This window comes from Lissotriton helveticus, chromosome 11 (assembly GCF_964261635.1).
Source record: "Lissotriton helveticus chromosome 11, aLisHel1.1, whole genome shotgun sequence".
Lineage (NCBI taxonomy): Eukaryota > Metazoa > Chordata > Amphibia > Caudata > Salamandridae > Lissotriton > Lissotriton helveticus.
In genome coordinates this window covers 155,534,528-155,554,649 of record NC_136072.1, presented here as the reverse complement: position 1 = coordinate 155,554,649, position 20,122 = coordinate 155,534,528, and positions in this window count along the sequence as shown.

The window sequence follows — 20,122 nt, the reverse complement described above, 5'->3', positions numbered from 1 at the left end:
ACACCGTTCTCCTAGTGAGTCTCACATTGTTACATTTAGGAAGAATGTTGAAGAGTAGTATGTTGAAAATCTGAAGCCATTGTTATACAAACTCTCAACCAGCCTTGGATGGAAAAATCCTGAAGAATGTACAAACTGAAAACCAGTTTTTCTCTGTATAGCATCAGCAGCAACGCTTGAGTCAGCTTTGTGTGAAGCCGCCATTTTGATTCAATCAATAGCGTCCCCCTGCACACATTCAGGGACCTGGTCGTGTCTTCAGGTCAAACGGATTGTGGGACAAGATGCACAAAGGAAAAGGAAAAAAGTTCCGCCGGACCCCGGGAGGTGGCCGCCTATGTCATGGGCGATCTTAGGCCACACCAGGGCAATAGTGAAGCTGCAGCAGGTGCAAATAAGCTTCAGACAGTGTTACAAGCGCTGCTCAGAACTCTCAACTATGACACCACCTCGGTGCCATCCGGATCTTGGCGCCTTGTGCTGGTTCCGGCCTATTCACACATCGGTCCGCTACTGACGCCACCTCACAGGCCAACGGGGCACCCCACGCCGACTTTCGGCGCAGCATTGTAGGATGGCCACACCAGTGCGGCAAATTGCTGGACACCACCTCGGTGCCATCCAGATCTCGGCGCGTTGTGCTGCCTTCGGCCTATTCGCCACAAGTGCGCACGCAACTCAGCTGCATAGCGAGTGAAACACCAAGGGGCGCCCCACTGCAGCCGAGGAACCTCCATCTTGGGGGCGACGCACAGCATCACATTGCTTTCCAATGCAGTCAGATCCTCAAACAGCCCCCACTGACTGACGCGAACTCACAGGCCAACGGGGCGCCCCACGCCGACTTTCGGCGCAGCATTGTAGGATGGCCACACCAGTGCGGCAAGTTGCTGGACACCACCTCGGTGCCATCCGGATCTTGGCGCGTTGTGCTGCCTTTGGCCCCATTCGCACATCAGTCCGCTACTGACGCCATCTCACAGGCTAATGGGGCGCCCCACGCCGACTTTCAGCATTGTAGGATGACCACACCAGTACAGCAACTTGCTAGACATCACCTCGGTGCCATCCGGATCTCGGCGCCCCACTGCAGATGAAGTGCCTCTCAACTATGAAACCACCACTGTGACATCCGGATCTTGGCGCGTTGTGCTGCCTTCGGCCTATTCGCACATCGGTCCGCTACTGACGCCATCTCACAGGCTAATGGGGCGACCCACGCCGAGTTTCAGCATTGTAGGATGACCACACCAGTGCAGCAACTTGCTAGACATCACCTCGGTGCCATCCGAATCTTGGCATCTCAACGCCTAGTGGTATCTTCCATACAGAAAATATTGTTACGCTACCTTTGGCCCCATTCGCACATCAGTCCGCAACTTAGACATCACCTCGGTACCATCCGGATCTTGGCATCTCAGCGCCTTGTGGTGTCAGTCAGAAAATATTGTTGCGCTGCCTTTGGCCCCATTCGCACATCAGTCCGCTACTGACACCATCTCACAGGCCAACAGGGCGCCCCACGCCGACTTTCAGCATTGTAGGATGGCCACACCAGTGCGGCAACTTACTAGACACCACCTCGGTGCCATCCGGATCTTGGCGCGTTGTGCTGCCTTCGGCCTATTCGCACATCGGTCCGCTACTGACGCAAACTCACAGGCCAACGGGGCGCCCCACGCCGACTTTCAACATTGTAGGATGGCCACACCAGTGCTGCAACTTGCTGGACACCACCTCGGTGCCATCCGGATCTTGGCGCGCTGTGTTGCCTTCGGCCTATTCGCACATCGGTCCGCTACTGACGCCGCCTCACGTGCCAACGTATTTTCTCCGCATTTTATACCCTATGCCGCATAACAGGTCATGTGACTTGTTTATAAAACTTTTCATTGGTTCATTTTACTTTTGGTTTCCTAATGATGGAAGGCTTGATCATATGACCTAAAAACAACACTTTTCATTGGATGAAAACTTTTTTTTTTTCCAAACGATGAAAGCCCCACCTTGTTTCTGGATGTTTCAGACTGAAGCTGGCGTCAGCATGAGAGCACCACCATCTCGTAGCTCCGTCGTAGTCATTCCGCGAGCAATCATGGCAGCCGCTCCCCACCAGAAGCCTGCAGGAGTCGGGGCCCCCAAAACTTTTGATGAATTCTCAAGGCGGAGGGGACGCTTTCGAGAATGGGGTCCAAGACCTAGCAGACAAGCGTCCGATTTCCAAGGTGTCCCAGGGCCATTTCAGTGGACCAGGCCCAAAAAGGAAAGAGCCTGCCGCCATTTTGAGAGTCCTGTGACAGCCGCCTATCGCTGCACCGCAAGAGTGGGCGCAACTCAGCTGAATTGCGGCTTTTGACACAGTGGACCAAAAACGGACGGAATGGCAACTGAAACGGTAAAGGGGCGCCCCACTAAAACAGATGAGACTCCACCTGGAGAGGCCCGTTCACGCCGCCTCCCCCGGGGCGCTCCACGCCGTTATTCGGAGCAGCATTGTAGGATACCAAAACCAGTGCGGCAACTTACTGGACATCACCTTGGTGCCATCGTTCTGCTGCCTTGGAACTATTCGCACAACAGTTTGCTACTGAAGACCCACCCCCCGCGACGCCCCACGCCGTTATTTGCTGGGTGGCAACTTACTAGACATCACTTTCGTGTCATCTAGATTTCAGCGCGTTCTGCTGCCTTGGAACTATTCGCACAACAGTTTGCTACTGATGACCCGCCCCACGCCGGAAATCTGGACGTTGTGCTGCGTTGGGACTATTCGCACAGCCGACCGCTACTTCGTTGTTTTTCCCTAAAAATGTTTATATGTTATTACTATTTTTGTTTTCTTGTATATATTTATAAATTATTAAAGTTTTATAATCTTACTACTTTGTCGGAGTGCTATATATTTTTTATGTGACACATAATTGTAAAAACTTTGATGTACAAAGAGTCATCCCTGGAATCTTCCGCTTCACGCTCGGTCCCCTCCCCAATCACAATACAGGATGGTTTTCAGATAATAGCAACGCTTCTGCTGTGACGGATCTCATCGAGTGTGGGCCTTGATCTACTATAACTCCTTTGAAGAGGGGTGAATCTTTACAGCTGTGGCCATAAACTACATCTGCAGGGCTAGCTGATACCCTAGGACCAGCCTGGACAATCGGACACAGAGGAAAAGGAGTGTCAGAGGGTGCAGTAGTGAATAGGGCGAAAGGGAGGTGTTGGGCGGGCACAGGGTGTGATTCTCAGGAAAGAGCAGCGCAGATGGGGGGAGGTTTATTACCCATGCATAAGACAGAGAGCGGGGGTGACCACTGCCTGGGGGAGATGCTTGCGAGGGTGGGGAGCCATGCTAAGGATCGACAGCGTGCACAGAGTGGGTCTGGTCAAGGCATCTAAAATGGCTGCCGTGCACGACAAAAGTGTGGCATTTGAAAAAAGACAAGATGGCGCAGACAATGTTTTTCAACACTTCCTGATTTCCTTCGAATCGAACGTTAACAGACGTTGGGGCATATTACCAAAGTTAAGCGATATTTATCCCTAACGATGCATTGCAAAGATTTTTTTACCGTCAGAAATTATCGCAGATAAACCTTGCTATTATCAAAGTTTATCGCAAATACGATAAAAACCGACCGCAATGCATTAATATCGCTGAAAACTCAGCGATATTCATGCATTACCGAGCTAATCCTCTTAGCCATGTTATCCACCTCCCATAGGATAACATGGCTAAGAACTGCTCAGGGCAGCTGTTACTTTTTGGAGATATTCGCGCTTATCTCGAATATTTCCAAAAGTTGATAATAGGAGATAGCGATGTTAGCGACTGTTTCCAGTCGCTAACATCTTGGCATGCCCACTTTGCATGTCATTAGTGATAAATATCACTCACATGCAAAGTGGGGCCCAAGATGGTCGCTATCTCCTACTAGCCGTCGCTAACTGGTGTTAGCAACAGCTAGGTAATACAGATATAATTTTATCTCCGCGAAGCGGAGCGCTGTTACAGATATATATCTTGTTTTTGAACGTTAATTTCTCAAAATGCACTGAAGCACATATATTGAGACCTAGCAAAGGCACATCGGGCTACCAGTCCCTAATATTTTACCAAGTTTCGTACAAATCCATTCAGCCGTTCGATTATTATTATTATTTATTTTTTTTGCCCCGCGGGGCCCTTTTAAAACCTCCACATCAAACCTAGGGGATCAGCGAGGATCTACTATGCCCCCTTATGGTCATTTGCCCCTTCGCTTTGGCCTCCTCTTGTCTCTCGATCCTACCGAGAGACAAGATGGCGGCCGCTACGGACTGTTTGGAATGTTTACAGACACCGGAGAGCCAATCAGCTTCGCTTCGCAAAGCTCCGTAACGCGAAAAGTACGCGAAGCGGTGCGCTGTTACAGATATATATCTTTTTTTGAACGTTAATTTCTCAAAATCCACTGAAGCACATATATTGAGACCTAGCAAAGGCACATCGGGCTACCAGTCCCTACAATTTTGCCAAGTTTCGTGCAAATCCATTCAGCCGTAAGATTATTATTATAATTTTTTTTTTTTGCCCCGCGGGGCCCTTTTAAAACCTCCACATCAAACCTAGGGGGTCAGCGAGGATCTACTATTCCCCCTTATGGTCATTTGCCCCTTCGCTTTGGCCTCCTCTTGTCTCTCGATCCTACCGAGAGACAAGATGGCGGCCACTACGGACTGTTTGCGGCCACTACGGACTGTTTGGAATGTTGACAGACGCCGGAGAACCAATCAGCTTCGCTTCACAAAGCTCCGTTGCGCGAAAAGTACGCGTCCTAGGCCGCTGCCCGGTCCGCGCTTACAGATATATATCTTTTTTTAAACGTTAATTTCTCAAAATCCACTGGAGCACATATATTGAGACCTACAAAAGGCACATCGGGCTACCAGTCCCTACAATTTTGCCAAGTTTCGTGCAAATCCATTCAGCCGTTCGGGCTAAAAGTGAGGCCAACCGCCCTATGGAAATTAACATGGGAAAAACGCGTTTTGGGACCCCCCTTTTTTCTCGGCTCCCCCTTGACGAACCCCCCCCAAATTTTCAAAGGCTGCTCAGAAACAAAATGTGCCATTTTCCTGAAAATTGCAGCCAATTCCGTCCACAAACGGCAAAGTTATTAGACATAGAATTTTCAAAAATCCCATAGAGAAAAAATCCTAACTATATATACCTACTGGCGACCGCCAGTAGGTAATATATATATATATATATATTCACTGAAAGAACCATAGGTTTTAAACACGTTATAGTTAGGAAGTAGCATTTAAAAAACCTATGAAATTCACTGAAAAAACCATAGGTTTTCCACACGTTATAGTTAGGAAATAGCATTTACAAAACCTATGAAATTCACTGAAAAAACCATAGGTTTGACACCAGTTATAGTTAGCTGGAAATTTTACTCACATAAAACCAATGAAATTCCCACGTTATAGTTAGTTGGACTCACTATAACTTCCGCGTGCAATGCACTGCTGATGACGTCACATATTACATCACTCATGACATGGTCAGTGACATCAGTCATGACATCACTGATAACACCATCCTTGTGACAGAGTGACAGACCTCTTTTCACTGTAATGTAACCCTTGAAACACATATTCAAAAATAGAAACTAAAAATTTCAAAAAAATGGAGATACCCATACCAGTTACAACAACCAATTCAATAATTCCACCATCTATATACACATCCACTCATTGATCAACAGATCTATATAGTCACTCGCACATATACTCACTCATGATATGTAGTGATACACCTATACATCCTGTTACACACCGACAGTCATCCAAAAGATACTCTCACACATATTCACACATGCAAATAAACTATTGAACATCCATTTATTTGCATATACAGCTATACACACACACAACCACCTTACTTCTATGGAAACTTACACATACTTACTCTCTTAAGCAATCACTTATAGAAACACATACTTATCTAAACAGGAACTCTTACAATCTCTTTCTCTCACATATACTCACTTATATACATCAATATTCACATATATTAGAATAAAACATATGTAGTTACTGATAAAGACACTAGTGAGACAGTCATTCACTCACAAAGACACACATATACACACTCTTCCACCCATACAGTCCTGCACATATGCTGTCTTCAAAACACATACAAAGAGAGAGTCAGTCATTCATACATCTATGTGTTAAGTAATACCCCCAACAAACCATACAAACACTGATACTGATACTAACAAAAACATCTAATAACCCATATACATACACATGTAGCTACTCACCAACCCATGCAACCACTTATACACAAAGTGAAACACTAATACATATATTTAAATATTTAAACATTACTCTCTAATATATGTATTCACTAAGATACACTTAATAAACCAGTTAACCAATCAATTTTTTTTTAAAAACGTCCAAGTAATCACTTATTTAAACATTTATTCTTCCATCAACTTTTTCATATACATATATAACACATATTTATTTTTTAAAAAGACACACATTCACTCGATGGTGTCATCAGTGATGTCATGACTGATGTCACTGACCATATCATGAGTGATGTAATATGTGACGTCATCAGCAGTGCATTGCACGCGCAAGTTATAGTGAGTCCAACTAACTATAACGTGGGAATTTCATTGGTTTTATGCGAGTAAAATTTCCAGCTAACTATAACTGGTGTCAAACCTATGGTTTTTTCAGTGAATATATATATATATATATATATATATATATATATATATATATATATATATATATATATATATATATATATATATATATATATATATATATACTACTAGTATAAAGAGAGAACAGAAACCTTTTGGCAAGGTAAACTCGGGAACCACAGCGCCAATCCACACACCCAATACATTGTTGGAATCCTCAGGGTGTGTAGATGGACATAGGTGACATAAAATAAAAAAAAAACGTAACTTAAAAAATTTACAAACAAAGTAGTCCCCTAAAACTAGCGCCGGCTGAGACGTAGCGCTGACCGTGACCTAGACGTGCGTGATGAGGACAGGCGGGGAGGAGCGGTGACGAGCAGCGAGGAGTGGCGGTGAAGTCCAGAGCTCGGGGAGGAGCGGCGCATCAGGTAAGGCGAGGCGGGAGGTGGTCTGGGCAATGTCGGGGCGGGCGGGGGCCTGGGAGTGGCGGTGAAGTCCGGAGCGCGGCTCAGGTAAGGCAGAGGCGGGAGGCAGGCGGGCGGGAGGCGGGAGGCAGGCGGGCGGGAGGCAGGCGGGCAGGAGGCAGGCGGGCGGGGAGCGGGGGGCAGGAGGCGGTCTAGGTCGGGGCGGGCGGGGGCCCGGCCGGGACTGCACAAAAGCCGAAAATGCTGCCCCATCCCCCTTCTGCCCCGGGCAACGCCGGGGTGGGCTGCTAGTATATATATATATATATATATATATATATATATATATAAATGACGCCCACAGTTTCGCGGAAAAGAAGCAGCACTCAAGGAGCTTAGTGATTTTCACGGTGATTTATTTTGGGAAAAAGCACAGACGCGTTTCGGCGTGAGCCTTCGTCAGTGTGTCACTCGTGACATGTAAACAGCAAATTAAGAAAGTTTACTTTTCATTCATTGACAACAACATAGGACTTGAGCTTGACCCTCCTGCGCCACTATGGGCGCCATCTTGGAATGGTGTTATATCCATAAGAGGGTGTCATGATTATAAGATGTCTTTAAATTATGAAATTAGATAAAGCCGTGGATCGGCTATTGTCCTATGTACACAGTGTCCAATCATAATTACTCTACTGAGAAATAACAATGCAGTTCATCAAAGACTACGACAAAAAATATATATATAGATCATCAGAATTGTCATAATTATCAAAACTATCATAATACATAAAGCTTGATAGCAAATAAGGTGCTATACAGAATACTACTCAAAGTGATGACGGCATATTATACAGACTATTTAAACTTGTTCTGTCAATAAATTCTAGTCTACTCTGATAGGCAAAATTGAGCAGGCTCATAGTATTCTTTCTTTCTTATTTACATAGAAATTTAATGTGATCCATAAGCATAGTCACTTTCCCTTTCTCCCCAAATACTCAGTATATACATATGTACATGTATATAACCCTGCAATAACTGCATTGGTGGTATATCAATGCAGGGCAAAGAAAAAGAGGAGGGAAGAGGAGGGAAAGACAAATTAAGCGAAGGGAAATGCAAAATAATTATATATATATATATATATAAATATATATATATATATATATATATATATATATATATATGTATATATATATTTATATTCACCGAAAAAAACCACAGGTTTCAGGCACGTTATAGTTAGAAATTAGCATTTTAAAAAAATGTAGAAATTCACTGAAAAAACTATAAGTTTCACAGGCGTTATAGTTAGTTGGACATTTCACTTGTACAAAACCATAGAAACTCCCCCGTTATAGTTAGATCAGCTAACTATAACTCGCGTACCCGCAAAGCACTGCTGATGACGTCACATATTACATCACTCATGACATGGTCAGTGACATCACTCATGACATCACTGATGACCGCCCTTCCATAGCAAACAGCAGAGTCCCGGGGTGGGCACCCCAGGCACTGCAGGAGCCGGCCCTGGGGGGGGGGGGCGGTCCCCAGTGCCATCACAGGCTCCAGGAGGGGGGCCCCCCTCCCAACATTTACACTGCCCTGGGGGTGGTGCTCCCTGGGTCTCGGGGTCGAATTTGAATAATTAGTGCCCCGGGGAGGTGGCGGACCCCGGGGAATGTGGGGGGGCCTGAGCCCCCCACATAGGCTTGTTATTTTGTTTAAAATTAGAAGCCCGGGGGTTGCGGTCCCCGGGGCTGTTGGGGCCTTTGAGGCCCCCCATAGATTAAAAAAGAATTGGCGTTCCCCGGGGCTGCGGGGGGCTGCGTGCCCCCCTGCAACTCAATTATCTTTCCCCGGGGAGGTGGCGGTCCCCGGAGCAGTGTGGGGGGGTTTGGGACCCCCACACTTTTTTCGTTCACTGCCCCCGGGACCTGGCCCACCCGGGGGCTGAATATTAACGAAGTGCGGGAGCCCGCGCTTCATTTTTTTTATTTTCTCGGCCGGATCTGAAGATTTTGCCAATTTATTTTTGTTTAAATGCTTATTTTGGCCCTTGGGGTCCTTGTGGGACCCCTGAGCAGGCCTAGGGGGTCAGGGTGTTTCTACCCTGCCCCCTTTTCTTGTTTTACGCCTTTGTTTATCTGTTTTCTTGTGCCTCGGTTACTGAGGCACAAGATGGCTGCCACACTTCCTGGTATGAAGTGTTGACAGCTAATTAGTATGCAGCTCGTGATCGGCAGGGTGCGTGGATCCACTGTGCCTCTATATATCTATATATCAATATTTTTTTTTTCTCAGCAACTAGTGAACGGATTTACACCATTTAAGACAAAGAGTTCTTTCCGAGGCAAGGGCTACGTTTATGCCAAATTTGGTGTAATTCCACTCAGCAGTTCGAGCTGTAGCCTTGTCTAAAGTTTGCAATGGGAAATGCATTTTGACCTTTTTTTTTAATTACTCAGGAACTACTAAACAGATTTACACCATTTAACAAAAAGAGTTCTTTCTGAACCAAGGGCTACCTTTTTGCCAAATTTGGTGTAATTCTGTTCAGCAGTTCGGGCTGTAGCCATGTCTAAAGTTTCCTATGGGAATTAACATAGAGAAAACACGTTTTGGGACCCCCCTTTTTTCTCGGCCCCTGCTTGCCGAATCACCCCGAAACTTTCAAGATAGGAGCTGAAGATTCGTCAACCGGCGCCAAAGTTATTGGGAAAACAAAAAATTAGTTTCCTATGGAAACTAGCGGCTAGATTCATCAAAGACCCGTTTTGCGAGTCTTTAATAGCGATTCATAAGGTATCGCTATTAAGGACTTGCAAAACGGGATTCATGTAAGAATCGCAAAATAATTTGCGATTCCTACAGCTTCCTTATTTGCGATTAGCAAATTGCTAATCGCAAATAAGGATACGATTACAAGGGTGCAGGGGTGTCCAAAGGATACCCTGTAGCACCCCTGAAATATAAATTTACACTGATGTTGTGCACACACATGTCCAAAGGACATGTGTGTGTATTACATGCAACTTAGAAAAATGCATTAAAATGCATTTTTCGAAGTTTTCGCTATTTACCACGAGGTTTGACTTTGTGGTAAATAGCGGTCCTAAATTGCGAAATCGCTATTTTTCAATGTTTCATGAATGGCATTTAAGGAATCTCTAATAGAGATTCCTTAAATGCTAATCTTCGCAAATTTGGGAATTCTCTATTAGCGATTTTTGCATTTGGGATGATGAATCCCAAATGCAAAAATTGCGCTCGCAAAGGGCCAGATTCTCAGAATCTGGCCCTTTGCGAGCGCAATTTCCTTTCATGAATCTAGCTCTAGGTCCTAACTATAACTACATACTGGCGACCGCAAGTAGGTAATATAGAATATATGTATGTATGAAGTGGGCAGTGCTTATATATGTGTGTATCTATTTTTATATATAAACATTTATATATTAATTCATTTATTTGTTGGTTTCTTTATGCTTTAATTGTTACGCAAAAGTTTCAATTTAGCTTTATTTACACTTTGCATTTTAGAAAAAGAGTTCTTTCCAAGGCAAGGGCTACGTTTATGCCAAATTTGGTGTAATTCCATTCAGCAGTTCGAGCTGTAGCCGTGTCTAAAGTTTGCAATGGGAAATGCATGTTGACCTTTTTTTTTATTACTCAGGAACTACTAAACAGATTTACTCCATTTAACAAAAAGAGTTCTTTCTGAACCAAGGGCTACCTTTTTTGCCAAATTTGGTGTCATTCCGTTTTTTCTCGGCCCCTGCTTGCCGAATCACCCCGAAACTTTCAAGATAGAAGCTGAAGATTCGTCAACCGGCGCCAAAGTTATTGGGAAAACAAAAAATGTGTTTCCTATGGAAACTAGGTCCTAACTATAACTACCTACTAGCGACCGCAAGTAGGTAATATAGTATATATGTATGTATGAAGTGGGCAGTGCTTATATATGTGTGTATCTATTTTTATATATAAACATTTATATATTAATTCATTTATTTGTTGGTTTCTTTATGTTTTAATTGTTACGCGAAAATATAAATTTAGCATTATTTACACTTTGCATTTTAAGTTTGGGTTGTGGGATTTATTGGGGGATGGGTGGGTGTTTTTTAAGTATCAAATGAAATAACTGATATTAATTGATTAATGTATTAATTAGAGTAACTTCCTATTTTGTATTAAATGATATTATTTACTAATTCAATAATATAATTGTTCATTAAAATGTTATTTTTAATGGGTTGTCTAACATGTGAATACTTCTCTGTTTAAAAAATATTTATTAAATACATTTTTATGTTTGTTATATTTTAAAAATTAATAACTTGTATTGCAATCATTATGTTACTGTACAGAGAATTGTTTTAATGTTTATGTCAGAATATGAATGTAGGAGTGATTTCTGTTGCTATGGGGCTATTTCTGTGCAGCTAAAGTGGCCTCGGAGTAGTGATGTTTATTCTTGATAAAATTCTGACTTGGGTTTCTAATAATAATATATTTTTTTAAGTGTAATATGGTGTAAGGGCTGTAGTCGGGACATTCAAGCAGTGCCTGATTCGTTATTTGATTGTTTGCAAGTACATCAGAGCCTACAAGGTTTCTGTTCACTTGGCTTTCATGGACCTGAGCTGTGCATTTGACTGTATTCAGAGGTGTAACCTTGGTCCATTTCAACAATGATGCGTGTTGATGCCGCTATTTTTGCAGAGATTGCCTACTTGACTATCTGCTTAGGTCAGATTTTAAAGCAATGGAATTTCATCTTCACAGAGGTGGTCAACAAGTGTGTGTCCTTGCTCTATTTTTTTTATCCTGTAAGTTAATGGTTTAAGTGCTCACCTTTCCCATAAAGGACTAGATATGTCACCAATTGGATAAAGGTCCATTCCAGCTCTGTGTAAATGATGAGGTTTTATCACCTCATAATGATAATGGTTTGATAAAGCTGATAGATGCATGTGCTTCTTTTATGGATGATCTGGGCTACAACACTAATCAAACCAAAACTTATGTCATGATTTTTTGACCTAACTACAAAGTCAGGAACTTAACCATTAAGGATAGAATGATCAAGAAGCCTGTTTTTTTCAATCTTAGTCTATATGGTTCTTCTTGTAGTTGGACCACTCTTGTGTCGAACAAGAGACAATCCTTTTTTACAATCACTATATGCAGTTTTTAATTTTGTTAAACAATAGCTAACAAACCTCCTAGGCATATGGTACATATATAAATGTAAATGTTTTCCTCTCCCGTTTATGGTATTGGTATTTGAGGTTATGTTAACATAGGTCCTCTCCAAATTGAGGAAAACTGTTTCTGATGGTGATTATTAGATCTTCTGCCAAGCGATCCATATTTTAACTCCCATGAAGAGTTAATATCAATCATTCAATCAGGGGTTTGCAAAGCGTGGCTTCTCACCCGTGAGGGTCTCAAAGCGATGAAGGGTAGGGATGTGTGTGGTGGGGGGCTTCTGATGCGTCTGGGTGTGGGGGTTCAGTCAAACTGCCAGGTCTTGAGACCCTTCCTGAATTGGGTCAGCGACAGGGAATGCCTGAGGTGGAGGGGCAGGTGTAGATTAGAGGATGTTGTCAAGTTAGCTCCTTTGATGTTATCGGTGTCTATCTGATCCAATTCTGCAAACAAATTTAACAGAGCCATAATTACTTAATCTTCTAAAATGGATGGCTGTTTGATGATTCTGTGACTGAGATATATTAAAGACTTATGTGCTAAAATTGGTAGGTTGGTAGGTTGAATTGCATAGTGATTCCACAAATAGTGTTAAACAGGATAAATCATGGATCAAAAAGAAAGTATTTATCTGAGAACAGATGCATGCAGAGAGAAAACCCTAAGCTTTAAGAGCAAATTGCTAGTTATCCCTTGATTTTAAGACATTGTCTTTCTATGGACACCTATTAATCTTAGTAATGGGTCCCTGGGAGGGATACTTATTGTGTGTATTTAGGGTGGTGATTGTTTAGCACTATCTCTCCTACCTAAAGAGTTCACTTAGCACTGATTCGGTTAGCTTTTGTCCCTATGTTCAGCTTTCTACCCAATCCTTAATGCTTTCTATCTTTTGCTGGACATTTTGTAAATCAATGCGGCAGCAATATCCTGCTACTCTTTTATTGTATTATGACTTGTCAAAGTGAAGAGGGGATCTGCTCTCCTTATTGTGTCACAATGTATGTTTTACTGCTCAATTTATTTTTGAAACTTCCGTATATTAAGTGATTATTTACTCACTTAACATTGGATGAACTATGCGTTTCTAACATTTATTGTGTGTCTTTTGTGATTTATTTTTGAAAGTAATTAAAGATAACTTTTGCTTTGATTTTATTTGATTTACAGATTTTGGGTGTGTTTCAGCTGTAGAATCTGATATTGCTTATCTTCTGTTTACATTTTTAAATACTTTTAGGCAGAAATCTTATTATTTGGGTGTAGTCAATGTAAACCATATGTTTTTGGATGCAGAATAGTATGTACATTGCCCAACTTTTGTAAGATTGGGCTTTAGAATGGTAAATAAGATCCACCCCAATGTATATATTTCTGCATTGTTTGCTAGACTGGAGTTAGAATAGCAAATAGGACCCCCAATGTATGCAGTTTTCCCAACTTTCGGTAGGCTGGAGTTAGCACAGTAAAACTGTCCCTCCCCTCCATGTATGTACATTGCCTAATTTTTACTCAGACTGGAGTTTGAATAGTAAATATGCCCCCACCCTCAAATATATACTATTTCCCCAACTTTTGTTAGACTGGGGTTTAATAGTAAATATGCCACCCAATGTATGCATTTGCCCCATTTTTGTTTTGGATTGGAGTTAAAATAATAATAGAACATGCAAAGGCAGTGAAATATTGTGATTTAAGTGTTATGTGCTAATTGATTCATTGATTTGCCAAGGCAAGTGGTAATTTTGTACACCAAATGTATCATAAGTCCAACACTAAATGCATTTTGCACAATATGGGTAAGTCTATGGATGTTGAGGTTTCTATAATCAAGTGTTAATCTGTATGACACATAGGTTATGCCCACTGGGAAAATTGGGATATACATAGTGGAATGCCAAGGTACCATCCCTCCCTCAAATTGAAATACTTTAAGACTGGATTTTATGGCTTGTTTAATTTATGGTTTTAAAGGATACTTGACTTGAATCTGTGGTTGACTGGTAAGAGGAATTACATGTGGCATTGACTATTTAAAAAAACTCTGCTTTATTCTTTATACTGCTGGACATACTTGAGAGCTCACTGTTATGCATATTTTTCCCAAAGCGGTATTTGTACTTTTGGGAAGAATTTCTCAACTAGTTGTTTCTGTCCACGCGGATGTGCACCACAGAGAGCAAGGGCCAGCCACACTCAGCTGGGACTTTGATAGATATGACCCAAATAAAACTGTTGTAATTGAGTGTAATATATAGCACTCTATTTTTAACTGTTTAATGTGTTACAATATTGACCAAGTGCATTAGGATAGTGAAGTGAGTTTGACTGGGAGGCCTCCTTGCTCCTACTCTCTTTTCGCTATACATAAATGATATAGTTGAGTTTATAGACTTTCTGAGTAATAATGCTCCAAACATAGGAGCTTCAAAAGTTCCCGCACTATTATTTGCAGAAGACACACTCCTTATCTCCAAGATGCTTTTTAAAACTTTGCGCAGAATGGGGTTTGAAGCTAAATACTTCTAATACAAATTGTTGTCCTTCCACCACTATGAATCTACAAAGGTCCACATTAAAGCCCACAGTGAAGCTATTTAGCAGGTAACAGAATCTGATCACCTAAGAGTCAGACTGACAATAATCTTTAATGATCTCAACAGATCAATAAAAGCACAATTAAATTACAACATGAACCCATGGCTGTTTTACAATTCACCAAGAGAACCAAAACAAACATAGTTTCATCAGTCATGGAAATATATAACATCAAAGCCATGGGGGCGGCCATATATGGCACTGGATTACGAGGTCATGTTAAGGGCACTAGCCTAGACGTGGTTGAAACCAAATTCTTGCTGTATTTCTTAACTCTTCCACAGAGTGCCCTCCATTCACCAAATCTAAGTAATCTAGGCATGTACACGATCTCTTACTCGGTCAAAGTAAGACCTCTTTTGTATTGGTGCAGTTTGCAGTTTGTGGTTAACGGAGGGGCTTCACCCTTCCAAACTAATCTTTGAAGAAATTCTGCATTTAAGCAATCCAGAATCCCTCGGAGATCCTATGTCAAAGATGTGTTACACAGTATAGGCGTATCTGTCCCATGGGAGTCCCCAGCAAATTCTCAATGTGTCTCTAAGTCTGCAATTAAATGGAAATGCAAACCTGGAAGTCTAACAGACAAATTCCTTGATCATAAAATTATCCCCACATTTGAGCCCTTCCTTGATAACATCACAAGCTCTGTGGCATAACAGCTCATTATTATATTTAGATATGGGATCTTGCCCACCAACACCTTCTGCATGCGGTGGGTACAGAAGTAATATGTAGTAAATAATGCCTGGCCTGTAGAACTGAAACTGAAACAGATACTCATTTGATGTTCTTTTTGCAATGGTTATGCTGCCCCCATAAGAAATGGATATTGCCAGTGTGCCCGCTTATAGGGCCAGGCAATACAATGTAGCACTGAGAATCTTAAGAACTAACATCCATGTAATTCGTGTTGATAGAGTTGCAAAATTGTTTACTTCTATTTGGCTATTACGTCATTTTTGTTGTCCTGCAGTAGAACATTAATGTTAGAGTGCAATTAAATGCTTATTCATTGCGGTACTCCTAAGAGCTTGGTGAAGGTAGGGGATTGGTGCCCTCTTTTAATGTACTGCTGTTTTAATATGTATCTTTTATTATTAAGAATGTTTTTTAAGTGTTAAGTAGGTGAAAATGGATGTATGTTACATTTTAAATGTAAATTGTAGTTTTCAAGGATAAAGCCGAAATAAACAATGTATGATGATTTTTTAATAATATCAAACAAACATGGAGATAACATAAAAAATCAACAATGGAGAATTTCCCATTACCCACAAAATTTGGAGGTAATTGATTCGGGTGATCACATGACAAAAAAAATCTAAAGAAAAACACGAAATTTAATTTACGAGACAATTGAGTTAAAAATGATCCTGCAACTGTGTGCTCAAAGTGCGGCTCTGTGTCAGCACAAATTAAGGAACAGTGGGGCATATTATCAACAACTAGCGATATTTATCGCTAAATGGGCTTAGCAATTTTTTTTTATCGCCGGATTTTATCGCAGACATAACGTGCTATTAGCAACATTTGTCTCTAAAGCGATAAAATATCCGGCGATAGCGGCAAAATGCGTGAATATCGCTGGGAATCCAGTGATATTCAGGCATTATCGCTAATGGAGTCTTAACCTGAATATCCACCTCCCATTGGATATACAGGTTAAGAAGTGGTCAGAGCAGGCGTTAGTTTTCAGCGATATTCACGCTTAGTGCGAATTTTTTAATCGCTACGCCTGCATTGATAGTAGGCGATAGCGATGTTAGCGACTGCTTTCAGTCGCTAACAGGTTGGGTACGCCCACTTTGTATGTCATTAGCGATAAATATCGCTGACATGCAAAGCGGGCCCCAAACCGCTCGCTATCGCCTAAAAGCCGTCGCTAACTGATGTTAGCGACAGCTTGCTAATAGGGCGATGAACTTATCGCCGCTTTGCGGCCGAAAACGCCCGCAAAAGCGGCGATTATTTCATTTTGCCTGCCTTGGTAATATGACCCAGTGATTTTCCAAAGCAGTTTTGCATCAATGAATATTAAAATTGTCTGCCAAGACCAAGGAGGCTGCACTAGAAGGCGCTGTATAATATTGATTGAGGAACTCATGTAGTTTATTCAAACTTTCCAGCAGGCAAAGATCATTTGGTGATTTAACACATTTCTTAAAAAGTGTACTAGGGAGCTTGGGACCAGTTAATAGCACTGAATGAATGTTAGGAGAGTTTGTGCTTATTTCTTTCCAAGATCTCTTAACAGATAGTGACACCAACAATACTAAGCCCACGCTAGATCTCCCCACAGGAGCCAGGGTTGCGAACATATCAAAAGAACAAAAACTGGAAGATATATCCAAATTAATGACTAGAAACTGCTCAGCAGGAACGAAAGGGCATTTATTGGAGAACAGCAATGTAGAGGATACAGGTAGGTCCCTCAGCAATGAATGCTGTTATCGTCCAGTCCAGGCCTTATATATCCCCCGCCTCATTTGCCAGCACACCCCCCCCCAAAGGAAAACACACACTCTCCCAGGACAACGTAACAGTTGCTCCACCAGCATTTCTTAATCTACAGCACGAGTGCCATGCTCATGCTGGCAGATAATCACACCCCACTTTAAATATCCACTATAAACATTATAAGCAAGGACGAGCATGACAGCATAAGAGAGGACACCGCGCTCGTGCACCCGCTACATCCAACAAAAACCCAGTGGCGTAGCAAGGTCAGGTGGTTCCCGGTGTGGAAAATTTCTTGTCACGCTTGGCTTGACAAAATGGCAAAAATATGTGTTTAAAACACATATTTTTGCCATTTTGTCAGCCCCTCAGTGATGACACCTGGGGCTGCCCATACCCACCGCACCCCCCTTCCTACGCCACTACAAAAACCATCCAGCCAAATTCCCTCTTAGTAGAGGGCATGGCATCATCTTGCTACGTAACCCTGCAATATTCCATGATACAATGCCCAAGATATCTAAAGTGCTGGCCCACTTTGTATTGCCAACTAGTGAGTTTGTATTAACTATCTGTTCTAGAATCAAGGGAGCATTCAGGCTGGAAAATAAAAACATGTTGGGGGAGGTCATGGAGATATATTCAAAGCATAAACCCTCAACAGACCTTCCGGAATGGAAGATGGGCAATGATAAAGTGTAGTGGGGCCTGTTGACTGCGTGGTAACAGTGGTGGCACAGTGAGAGAAGTTTGTTGGAGGAGAAGAAAAAGATGCATCATGTGGATTATTAGAGTACCTAATGACTTATTGATAACTATAATAGATGGTACGGGTAACAAATTATTCCCTAAAGCTAGGCATTAATCTTTACTCTCTAACGAGCTAAGGACTTCAAACCAGTCAGAGTTTGGCAGAGGGGCGGCACACAGAGACCTGCTAACAAGGTAAAGTGCAAGGAGAAACACAAGAAGACCTTAGAAGTCTGAAGGGACCAAGGGTGGACATATGTTAAGAGCAACAGTGGTCCCATACAAGTTAGATTGGTACAATATCACAATTCTTACAATTAAAAAATGGAATTACGAGTGTATCCAATAGAAAGATAGAAACATGTATTACAATTGGATTAGAGGCACAAGGTAATATATGAAAAAGGTGAGTGAGCAGGTTGTGACTAGGTAATAGGAAATCAGCTGATTTCCTAACCACAGGCAAGTGACTTAAAAAGTGACTTTTCAATTTCTGAAAATGTAAGTAAAAAAGTCACAATCAAATTTAAATCTCATACTCAACAAATAGATACAAATTACAGTATAGAGTTGGAGATGTATGTGTCAACGACGTTTCAATCCCTATTAAATACTGGGATCTCATCAGGACTAAGACACGAAACGAGCGCCTGGGAAGTTGCCTGGGTAGGTATAAGTAGAGAGGGTAGGGGAAGGTGTGGAGAAAAAATAGGGAGGGAGAATTTTTAAGTCACTTGCCTGTGGTAAGTAAATCGGCTGATTTCCTATTACCTTGAGACGGCCTGCACACTCGCCTTTTTCGTATATTACCTTGTGCGTCTAATTCAATTGTAATAAATGTTTCTATCTTTCCATTGGATACACTTGTAATCCATTTTTTTATTGTAAAAATTGTGATATTGTACCAATCTGACTTGTATGGGACCCCTGTTGCTCTTAACCAAGGTAAAGTACATGACCTGATGGATTGACAAAAGATTGCTGATTAAAAAAAGTCAAACCTTGCAGGCCTTCGAGTTTGAACAATAGATCCCTCGCCAGCCCGCTTGGTTAAAGTTAACCAAAACACAATCTTCTGACAGTGTCTTAGGTGAAGTGCCTATCAAACTCTCTCTTCTTACCATTAGGAAATGCTGCACAAGAAATGGGACAAGTAATGCAATGTGGCACTGAGAATCCTAAGAACTAGCAGTTGTATGATAGAGACACGCATGGCTAAATCACGCATGCCTCTACCATGCAGCCCGAACCACAAATGCGTCTCAGCCATGCATTCCTTTACCACATATGCCTTTACATGCAATTTCATGGAAAATACATGAATGGTAAAGGGGTATGCATGGCTAAGATCGCAACCCCCTCCCCCGCCCTAAGCTACAAGCCCCCTACGTGCCCCCGCCCTGAGGTCCAATTACCCCGACCCCTCCCAACCCCCAAGTTCTCCCTAGCCCTTAACATACACTACCCCTCCCCCCTCCCACCCCTGCGCGGTCCCTAAAACTACCCCAACCCCTTTCACTGCCCTTAGGCCTTATACTCTAACCCCCTAATTAAAAAAACTACCCAGCCCTCTTCCAGCCCTGTAAACTACACCAACACCCTAGCCCTGAAAACTACCCCGACACCCAGCACTGAAAATGACCTGACCCCCCCAGGCCTGAAAACAACCCTGACACCCCAGCCCTGAAAACGTCCCTGACCCTCCAGCCCTGAAAATGACCCAACTCCCTCAGCCCTGAAAATGACCCGACCCCCCAGCCCTGAAAATGACCGCAACCACCCCTAGCCCTGAAAACAATCCCACCCACCTCCTAGCCCTGAAAACGACCTGCCCCCCAGCCCTGAAAACGACTCCAACCCAACTACCCCCAAACCATACAATCTACCCTCAAAACCCCTACAAACTACCCCCCAAAACCTGGCCCGAACCCAATTTACCTCACCATGTCCTTTCTACCTGGAGTCTTT